The sequence below is a fragment of the Macaca mulatta genome, chromosome 6 (assembly GCF_049350105.2).
Source record: "Macaca mulatta isolate MMU2019108-1 chromosome 6, T2T-MMU8v2.0, whole genome shotgun sequence".
NCBI classification, from domain to species: Eukaryota; Metazoa; Chordata; class Mammalia; order Primates; family Cercopithecidae; genus Macaca; species Macaca mulatta.
This window is the reverse complement of record NC_133411.1, coordinates 142,778,000-142,789,112: the sequence shown is the minus strand read 5'-3', so window position 1 is coordinate 142,789,112 and position 11,113 is coordinate 142,778,000. Positions and strand designations below refer to the sequence as shown.

Below are 11,113 nucleotides of genomic sequence, written 5' to 3'. Positions count from 1 at the left end.
TGTAGAGTCCGGCTCCAGGGCCATATAAGATCTGACTTTGATGTCTCTCAACTTGGCTACTTGTTTTTCTTTTAAAAGCGCTGTACATGAAGTTTCCAGCTGCAAATAAGCATTGTCTGGTCCTGGCAGATGGTAGATGCACCTGACAACAATAACTTAACCATACCCTGAGAATGACCCTGGATGGCAGATGTACCTGACAGCAATGGCATGCTTTGAGAAATGAGGGTTGCCACAAAGAGGTTTCTGGAGGGAGGTGCTAAGTGAAGGTGCTATATAAGCTGCATACTTTTTTTTTTTGAGACAGAGTCTCGCTCTGTCACCCAGGCTGGACAGAAATGATGCAATCTTGGCTAACTGCAACCTCTGCCTCCCGGGTTCAAGTCGTTCTCTCACCTCTGCCTCCTGAGTAGCTGGGACTGCAGGCATGTGCCACCACGCCTGGCCAAGCTGCATGCTTTTTGCGAGTGGTTGTAGTTCTCCTGTCCAGCCCACAGCCACTGGACTGTCCCTGTATGTAAGTTCCCCAAATAAAACCCTGTCTCTTTTGCTGGCTTTGGGTCTCTTCTTCAGCCTCTTGAACCTCATGCCATCGCTATTGGAGTCAATAGGGGTCCAGCACAACAGTGGGCACCCAGGGGAAAAAGTGAGGTCTGCCCTCCAGACAGGCTTGTGAAGGAAGAGTCCTGGGTTCCCTACCCAATCCTGAAGCCATGGCTGCCCTCTCCCACAGCTGACGTCTGTGGCCTCCCCAGTCCAGTGTTCATGGTTCCCCATGTCCGATGTCCTTGTTCTCCTGTGTCTGTGTCTATGATCCCTCATGCCTAATTGCCATCTCATGTCGATGTCCAAGATTGCCCATGTCCAATGTCTACCTTCCCTCACGTCTAGAATTCTTTCCTGAAGCTGCTGGACAGGCTAGGGCAGCCAACAAGGCAGGATGCCTGGCCCTAGTGACCTCATTCTGGGTGCATATGGCTAACTTGGGAGCCAGTATGGACTTCTGTAGGATCTCCTCAGCTCCAAAGAAGGAGGTGTCTGCACCAGAGAGCTAAACTCCACCATTCTTTTGTGTGATATGAACAGTGAGACAGCTCTCTTGCAAAAATACTGGAGTCCATGTGATGATCAGAGGAGACACTGACCCCTGGCATGGAGAGAGTGCCTGATGGTATTGAAAACAGAGGATGAGGGCAGGGTGGGGGCAGCCTCCAAGTGTGCCTGCTTCAAAAGAAGCAGGTCCTAGTTAATTTCTTTGTCTTTGAGTCTCATTCTGCTGCCCAGTCTGGAGTGTGGTGGTACAGTCATAGCTCACTGCAGTCTTGAATACCTGGGCTCGGGTGATCCTGATCCTTCCACCCCAGTCTCCCAAGTAGCTGGGACTGACTGACAGGCATGTGCCATCATGACCAGATCATTTATTAATTTTTTTTTTTTTTTTTTGTGGAGATGGGGTTCTTTCGATATTGCCCAGGCTTGTCTTGAAGTCTTGGGCTCAAGTGATCCTCATGGCTTGGCCTCCCAAAGTGCTGGGATTACAGGTGTGAGCCACTGTGCCTGGCCAGGTCCTACTTAATTGATGTGGGATTTGTATTCTATTTCAGGTTTGAAGGTAAATTGGAACTTTGTTCTATAGATATATATACATGTGTGTGCATATGTGTATATATATATGCATGTATGTATATATAAAACAAGGCTTCTGGATGGGTTAGATAAGGACTTGGTCCTTAAAAATTCAGAAGATATTCATTGAGTGCCTGCCCTTTGCCAGGTATTCTAGGCACTGGTATACAGCAACGAACAAAACAGATGAAATCCCTGCCCTCACAGAGCTTATATTCTTCTTAGAGAGCAGACAGGAAGAAACAATAGACAATGTAAGTAAAACGTATGGTACAGTAGGAAATCATAAGTGCTGAGGAGAGAAGAAGTGGCAGGAAAGGAAGGTGGGGCCACAGGGTGACTGGCCAGGGAAGGCTTCATAAAGAAGGGGCCTCTTGAGGAAGGACTTGAAGGCAGAGAGGAAGGAGGCCTTGGAGATATCTCGGGGAAGGACATTCCAGGTGAGGCACCAGCAGATACAAAGACCCAGGGCTTCGGTAGCTTCCAGGTCCAGCCAGGGAGGAGGCTAGTGTGGCTGGAGTGGGGGAGGTGAGGGAGAGGGTACGAGCTGGGGGCCAGATCCTGGAGGGCCTTAGTAGGTCTTGGTTGAGAGGTTGGCATTGGAGGGTTCCAAGCAGCGGGATGACATGACCTGCTTTTCATTTTAGTAGGCCTGCTGTGGCTCCTGTGTGGAGAAGACATTGCAGGAAGGCAGAGGCACACAGAGCGAGAGACAGTGTCGGTTTGGACTGACCATGGCGGCTGTGAGGGTGAAGGCTGCCCCAAGAGATCACTGGTCTGACTTCCTCTGTTTTAGATGGGGAAACTGACTGAGGGGGCATGAGGGGAAACCCTTGTCAAGCTCCCCCTAGGGGCTGGTGGCTGGACGGAACCCCAGATCCAGCCTCTGGCCTCGCACACCATTGCCCAAGGCCTTTCCCTTGGGTGGCTTTTTTTCCACACCTGGTCTCGACTGGACCCTTACTTTGGAGGATAGGGGGTGTCGCCCGAAGACCAGGTCCACTCTGCTTGTCCTCCATTGCCCTTGCCTCCTCCCAGCTCCTCCCCCTCACACTGAGGCACCCTCCTCCCCTGTCAGCTCCCCCTACTTTTCCCTCCCTCCTTTCTCCGCTTCTCTCCTCTGCTTCATCTTCCTCCTCCTATTTCTCTTCCCCGTTGTCCTGGTTGAAGAAGGAGTTGGGGCCAATTTGAGGGTGCCCTGTTGCTGAAGTCTGGGTGTAGGGGTGGTAGTTGGTGTCCACCAGCTGTCTGCCCTGTTGCTGGGGGATGAGGAGGAGAGGCTTTGGGTGGCTTTCCTGCCCCAGGTTCTGATTCACAGGGAAGCGGGGGGACATCTGATTTTCTATGTTGGGGAATCCCTGGAACAAGGACTGCCTTGGGGCAAGTCTTCTGCAAGCTGAGGACGACATCTTGGAGGAACGCCTGTGACGATGACCTTCAGAGGGTTCCATTTATTGGACTATGTGGTAAGTAACGTCATTAAGATGAATGTGTGTTTTGGTAAAAGGTGTAAATATATGAATAGTGTCCTCTCCAGCCCCATATATCACGATGTGTTTATTTAGTGCCTGGTGCATAAGCTAGAAGAAACACATTGCTATTTGGGGCTGTGAGTTTTAAAGTACATTAAAGGAGTTTACTGAAAACTCTTGGCAAACAGATAAAATACAATTACTCTAATTCCCAAGGCATTGCAGTCAGAATGTCCTGAAAACCTGCAGTGTAATAATTCACAGGGAGCCGTGGCAGGCAGCCTTTGAGGCATCAGAAGCACTGCTTTTGTAAACTTCAGAGGCAGCCAAGAGTTGTCCCTCGGGAGACCCTCGTCCCGTGTTTTATTAACCTCCCTGTTTCTGGCTGAGGAGCTGCAGGGGGAGTCTAGCCGGCAGGGCTGGCTTCTGCCCTGGTGAGCTTTCCTAGGGTCACGGTGTGGGGGAGGGGATGAGACCGCCTGTGTTCCATGTGTGCCTCCCTGTCCATGTGACCTTCAGTGGCAGGCTCTGCTAGTCAGTCACTTTGCATGATGGGGAATTCTGACTCCCCATGAAGTGTCGTCCAGGACTCAGCCCTTCCTGAGAAATGGATATTTTTGGTGGGGTACGTGGAAGAAGGATAATAGTGATCAAAATAATTCCTGGTGCAGAGCTGGAGTTGTCACCCCACGGAGCTGGGGCAAGATCCCACAGGTGCTCTGGCCTGCCCTGCTTCACCGCACTTGCCAGGGAGATGAGCATGCAGACTCTAGGCCCACTGAGCGAGCGGTAACCCGTGTCACAATGGGTGCTGGCGCTGCTCTCTGGAGCCCAGGGAGAACCAGGACGGTCCTGGGGAGGAGAGCTGGTAAACAGTGGAGGCTTAGCTTCTGGGCCTCTGTGTAGTCTGACGTGGATGACAGTCAGAGACTCAGAAATCTGAGGGCCTCGATCTCTTCTCCTGGAGCAGAGGGAGCACAGGATGGGCTTTCCTTGAGCAAGCCTCCTCCCTGGCTGCCAGTTGTGAAGCTGAGGGCGGGCCCACTCCCTACAAGTTGGGCCTGGGTCTGCTGGGTCTGCTACGCTGAAGGCCATGGGTAGGCCCAGAGCATTTATGGGAGGGGAGCAAGGGGTCTCTAGCCAGTGACACACAGAGTGGGCAGAGGTGACTGGAGGGCAGGGGCAGCCCAGCCCCCTCGATGAAGGCCCCTGCGTCATCCAGCATCTGTGACCAAGTTCTCAGAGCAGAACACATCCTTGTGGGAGAAGCATCTTCCACAAACCAGAGACATCGCAGCAGCCAAACCCAAATCAATTGCATGAGCTAAAACGCTGGGGGTCTGAGGAAGGTGTCAGGTGGGATGAAAGTCTGGAGGGAGAGATTTCTGGACACCACTGTCTACCTGCACTGATAGTTGACTGTGACATTGCGCTCACCTGTGTCATGAAAATATGGTAATAATGAATACCTGCCCAAATGGCTGTGCTTGGAATTTACAAAGCATGCACTTCTGGGGGCCAGGATTGCTGGTAAAGGGCCAGAGGGAGCGTGCTCCCTGCGGCTGCCTCAGTAGGGTGGTTCATGTGCTGTCCTTTAGGGAGGTAGTCCCAGCGCCTTCAGCCAGAGTCTGATTTTGATGTCTCTCAACTTGGTGACTTGTTTTCTTCTTTTAAAGGCTGTACATGAGTTTCCAGCTGCACATGAGCATTGTCTGGTCCTGGTGCTTAGCGCACACAGCCTCACAGCTAGGTGTGCTTGCAGTCCAGGCCAGTCAGGGTTCTCCCTTGGTGTGGGGATCAGGAACGCTCCAGGTGGCCCACATGGACTCCACCTGGACTTCCTTTCAGTCCCAGGCTTATCAGGAAATTGATAGCTTTGGCTGAGATTTAATTGCTGGGATAGAATAATATAAAGTCTCCCAAGGGAGATCCAGAAATCAGACCTGCTTCACTTCCTGGACTGACCCATTCTCAGCCACAGCCGCTGTTTGAAAGCACCCTCTTCAGCCACCGGGGAGACCATGTGCGTGGTAGGGTTTAAAGTAGTTGTTTGACGAGGCTACTTATTAACCTAGCATTAGTTACGGTAGTTAAACTTTTAGAGATAATGAAATGTAAATGTGCCTCCAGAACATGCCGCGTTTCCTGAAACTGAACACATTCGTGAAGAAAAATGGTTGCAGTAAGATTATGAAGAGTATTAATTGTATGGATTTACATACTCTACAGATGGCAATGCAGATGCTGGGGACAGCCAGGAGCCACGCCAGAAGCAGGCAGAAAGAGGGGCCAGCCTTTCTTTGCTCTTCCTGTAGAGGATGCTGCCTTAACTAGATACCGAAGCTTTCTTGCTGGAGTTTGTTTGTGTGTGTGTGTGTGTGTTTTATTTTTACTTTTAAGAGACAGGGTCTTGTTATGTTGCCCCGGGCAGGCCTTAAACTCCTGGGCTCAAGCAGTCCTCCTGCCTCGGCCTCCCACTGGAGTTTTATGAGTGGAGAAACAAAGGGTCAGAAAGTTTAGAAAGCCTGTCCAGGGCCACACAGGGAGGAGCGGCAGAGCTGGGCCCCAGGCCTGGGCAGCCTGATCAGGCACTGGCTTCACCAGCTGCCCGCAGAGTGGCTCCCAGGCTGCCCTGTCCATCTGTGTCCCCGGTGGGGGCTTCAGCTCGTCACTCGGCATCTGTCCCGACCACTTCTCTCCTCTATAGCCCTCTTCCACCAGGACAGTGACCCTTAAAGTCAAGAAGAGTCAGTGATGATGATTTTTAATCAACAGGTGTTAATTAGCACCTGTGCGTGCCAGGCACAATGCCAGGCTTCAGGTTATGATCATCTTGGAGCTGACATCCCAGCAGTCAGCAAATCACCACCAAGTAGTTGTGCAGCTACCACCCATGAGAAGGGCTGGGCAGGCAAAAGAAGGAGAGTGATGCGAGATTAGAAGTGATGGTAATGATAACAACAGCTGACACTGGTTATTCGCTGCATGCCCCACACGATTCAAAACATTTAGAGGGGATGACATTGTCCTTTTATCTTCATAACAACTCTATGGATTTAGCTTTGCTTTAAGATGAGGATACAGGTAGAGAGTGATTAAGCAGCTTGTCCACGGTCCACAAGCCGGTGAGCAACAGACCGGGATTTGAACCAGGAAGTCTGACTCCAGATCCCCTGCCATCCACCACTGTGTGCTATTGCCTCTTACAGAAGAAAAAGTAGGCCGGGCGCGGTGGCTCAAGCCTGTAATCCCAGCACTTTGGGAGGCCGAGACGGGCGGATCACGAGGTCAGGAAATCGAGACCATCCTGGCTAACACGGTGAAACCCCGTCTCTACTAAAAAAATACAAAAAACTAGCCGGGCGAGGTGGCGAGCGCCTGTAGTCCCAGCTACTCGGGAGGCTGAGGCAGGAGAATGGCGTGAACCCGGGAGGCGGAGCTTGCAGTGAGCTGAGATCCGGCCACGGCACTCCAGCCTGGGCAACAGAGCGAGACTCCGTCTCAAAAAAAAAAAAAAAAAAAAAAAAAAGAAGAAAAAGTAAACTTGGATTACTCAGGAGGCAGGGAAGCCTTGCCAGCGGAGGGCATGCCCCTACTGGACCTGGGAAGTAGATGGCCATGTGCAGGCGGCAGGGAGAGGGGAGTTCCGGGAGGGGAGCTGGAGTGGGGCAAACCCGCAAGAAGGAAAGAGCTGGGTGCCTTGAGGGAGCTAACGGCTTGCTTGGGGCTGAGGCTGGAAGGCCAGGCCAGTGGGATGCAGTTCAGCTTCACGGGGTCCCTGGGACTGGTGAGCTGTGAGTCCTTATCCTAAAAGCCACAGGAGGCCGGGCCAGAGTTCTGAGCAGGGAAATGGCAAGACTGATCATTCTTTCTGTGGAAATTCCTCAGTGAGGGGATGAGCCCCGCCCCCCTTCTGTGTCCCCATCAGCTTGAGAAATTGACATTTGGTACATGGGGAGGGCATAGAAGTCAAGGACAGTCTGGGTGTAGCACAAGCTTCTGTTGGCTCGCACAGTCCATTTCCAGACTTTGAAGAGGGAGGGAAGAGCCTGGCCACATCGCCTTCCAAGGTGGTGTGGTGTGCAGGAAGGTGAGAGACTGGCCAGCCCTAGAGCCGTGTGTGTGTGTGTGTGTGTGTGTGTGTGTGTGTGAGATGCCTTCTGAGACGGGACAATGGTGAATGCATTAGCATTGGCATGCACATTAATCTTTGAGGGAACTGCAGCCCAGCCATGGCTTATTGGAAAGATTATAGCCCGGAGGAAAGACACACATTGGTTAGTAATAACTTGAGGTTTATGAGTCCCAGGACCACTGACTCTTAGTAGGGAATGACTGTTTGTAGCACAGAAGGAAGGGTTCCCTGGTGTTAAAAAGGAAAAGGCTACAATGCATAACTTGGTGACTGACTGTCACACACTTAAAGCAGAAGGAAATGGAGACTGAGGAAGTGTCTGATTCTGCCCTAGAGTGGGATTCTCTGGTGGGAAGATTTTGGTTGGTGTGTTATTTTGTCAAGCTCCAGGAGAAGGCCAGGGTCTCAGTGACCAGAGTGGGTCGAGAGCTGGGAATGTACAACACACTTTTTCATAGAAAATAGAAATACCAACCAGGCATGGTGGCTCATGCCTGTAATCCCAGCACTTTGGGAGGCCATGGTGGGTGGATCACGAGGACAGGAGATTGAGACCATCCTGGCTAACACAGTGAAACCCCGTCTCTACTAAAAATACAAAAAATTAGCCAGGCGTGGTGGCGGGCGCCTGTAGTCCCAGCTATTTGGGAGGCTGAGGCAGAAGACTGTTGTGAACCCGGGAGGCGGAGCTTGCAGTGAGCCGAGATCGCGTCACTGCACTCCAGCCTAGGTGATAGAGTGAGACTGTCTCAAAAAAAAAAAAAAAAAAAAAAGAAAGAAAATAGAAATACCTCCATGGTATAGTTGAGGAGGTGAGAGGAAGTGAACACACCAGCTATAAGAAAGTATGAGCCGGGCGCGGTGGCTCAAGCTTGTAATCCCAGCACTTTGGGAGGCCGAGGCGGGCGGATCACGAGGTCAGGAGATCGAGACCATCCTGGCTAACACAGTGAAACCCTGTCTCTACTAAAAATACAAAAAAAAAAAAAACCAGCCGGGCGAGGTGGCGGGCGCCTGTAGTCCCAGCTACTCTGGAGGCTGAGTCAGGAGAATGGCGTAAACTCGGGAGGTGGAGCTTGCAGTGAGCTGAGATCCGGCCACTGCACTCCAGCCTGGGCGACAGAGCGAGACTCCATCTCAAAAAAAAAAAAAGTATGATAGGTGTTTACAAGAGGGGTGAGTCCAGGAGGGCTTCCTGGAGGCAGGCATTGAGCTGGATTCTGTGACTCTCAGGACAGCGATCATTAAAGCCTTGAATGCCTCAGCAGAATGGCCCAACCCTAGGAAAAGGTCTCACTTCTGTTAGATCCTCACGAGGTTCCATGAGCTGAGGTTCAGATAACAGCTCTCGGGACCAAGTCCAGGCTTCTCCTACAGAGAACTCTGTAGCTCTAGAGTTCCTCCATGGGAAGGAGAGGCTCAGGGCAAGGGTCTGTGCAAGGATGGAGCTAGAGGACTAGCTACGTTTGTGTGGCGCTTCACATGTGCAGGGAAACATGGGCAACCATCTTGTCAAGAGTTGGGGCACTGATAGAGCTGTGGCCCCAAAGACACCCCCAGCCACTTGTTATCTCTGCCACTGTTCTCAGGGTCTGGTCTGAAGTCGTTGCTGGGCTGAGGGAGGCTTACCAACAGCAGCCCTCTCTCCTGTGCCTATGTCTAAGAACGCAGGCTCGCGTAGTTTTCAACCCACCAAGGGCTGTTCTTGACCGCTCATTCTTCTATGTCTGCCAAATTCCGGCTACCCTTTGGGACTTTTTCCCAGTCCTTCCTTTTCCACTCCCCAGAAGCTCCAAAAGTACAAGGATTCCTGACTTCATTCCTTGATGTTTCCCTAGAGTGCAGAACAGTGCCTGGTGTGTAGTAGGTGCTCAGGGAATATCTGGGTAATGAATGAATAACATTTTCCTCTCCCTCCAGCCTTGGAGGTCCCATGGGATTTTTACAAACCCAGCTGGCATTTATTGAGTTCATTCCTGTAGTGGTTGAATAGTATCCTCCCAACATTCATGTCCATGCAGAAACTCAGAATGTGGCTTTATTTAAAATAGGGTCTTTTCAGATGTAATTAGCTAACCATCTTGAGAAGAAATCATCCTGGGTTTAGAGTGGGCCTGAATCCAATGACTGGTCTTATATGAAGAGGTGAAGACACAGAGTACATAGAGAAGAAGGGCCTGTGAGGGTGGAGGCAGAGATTGGAGTGATGCATCTAAAAGCCAAGGAACGCCAAGGATTGCCAGCTGCCACCTGAGACTGGGAGAGCCACTGGGCAGATTCTCCCTCAGAATCTCCAGAAACAGCCAACCCTGCCAACACCTTGATTTTGAACTTCTGGCCTCCTGAACTGTGAGATAATAAATGTCTGTAGTTTTATGTTACCCAGTTTGTGGTGACTTTTTATGGCAGCCCCATGACACTAAAACAATCCCTATTAATATTTTGTAAGCTCTCACTCCCTTCTAGACCGAGAGCTTGGTCAGATCAGGGAACAAGCCTGGTTTACCACTGGATGCCCAGTGCCTAGCACGTGGGGTGACCAAGCATCCGGGTTTGCATGAAGACTGAGGGATGTCCTGGCACGTAGGACTCTGACTGTGGTGAATCTGTAGGTTTTTGCAGCAACCTCAATTCTTGCCTCCTGAGAAGAAAGACTTTGACCAAAGGGTATAAGTCAGAGTGAGGCAGTGAGGCAAGTTTTCGAGCAGGAGTGAAAGTTTATTAAAAAACTTTAGAGCAGGAAGGAAAGTACACTTGGAAGAGGGCGAAAGGGGTGACTTTCAAGGTCAAGTGTGTAGCTTAACCTGACATGGGGTTTTCTATGTTGTCATACTTCCAGGGTCTTGTGTTACTTCTCCCTTGATTCTTCCCTTGAGGGAAGAATGTGCAGCGGCCTGCCAGTACTTGGGAGGGAAGCATGTACAGTGTGTTTACTGGAGTTGTACGCATGCTCACTTGAGGTGTTCTTCCCTTACCAGTGGAATGTTCCTAGAAGGTCATAGACAAGTTAAACTCTGCCATTTTGCCTCTTAGTGTGTATGCGGAGCCCACTCACCCAACTTCTGAGATCTTATTGGGAAGCTGCTGATCACCAGTTTCAGGGTTTTTTTTCTACTGGGAGACTGCGTTTCCCTGTTGCCAGCTATGATCAATTATTGTTTTAGAGAGACAGTGTAACAGCTGCCTGACCACCATCTGATGGTCATCTGACATTTCTGGTTGCAGAACGGAGGCAGGGGTGGGGGCATGTTGGGGGCTGTCTCCTGTCCTGCTCATGTCTGCCTGACTACCTACTGTAACAGGACTTTCAGAGCTAAAATTCAGACAGACAACTGGTCACCCTGCCAGCACAGTGCCTAGTACCAGGCTGGGGAAGTTGTGTCTTATGTGTGGAAACACTAGACAGCTGGGCCTGCTGCGGATGGTGTGTGCAGCAATGCTATGCAAATGAGCCTGGAGGGCTGAAGAATTAGCACCCTTCTCTGGGCAGTGGAGAGCTGCAGCAGGTCTCTGAGGGTTGCAGGGCTATTCCTGTGGAGGCCTGGAGATTCCTGGGCTGGAATGGGGGGTTCCCTCTAGGTCTGTTTCTGGGAGGTCCAGGCATTTCCCCTCAGAGCTGGCTTCCCACCCCCGGGGCTGTAGCTGGCACCCGCCAAAGCTAGGAGCTTCTTTCTAAAACACAAGCTCACCCTCCTCCTATTTGAATATTCCAAATGGAGCTGATTGCCTAAATTGAAGGTATTATGCTATAATGATTGTTATAATTAAAACTATTATCATCTGAAAGAGACCAGAACATGGGGAAACCACTGCAAAGACTTTTAAAGCTTTCAAAGCAAGATAAAAGCGCCTTTGTATGAAGTGTTTTAAGGAGAGGGAG

General features: G+C 50.9%; 1 long non-coding RNA gene across 1 annotated transcript in view; it reads left to right on the top strand.

Moving 5' to 3' along the window:
- Positions 1 to 2,267: 2,267 nt before the first annotated feature.
- The window catches only part of LOC144341535 (uncharacterized), a 138,898-nt gene continuing 130,052 nt past the window's right edge, over positions 2,268 to 11,113 (top strand). The window contains exon 1 of the long non-coding RNA XR_013418525.1: positions 2,268 to 3,092. This is a non-coding gene — a long non-coding RNA (uncharacterized LOC144341535). The remainder of the gene's footprint in view (positions 3,093 to 11,113) is intronic.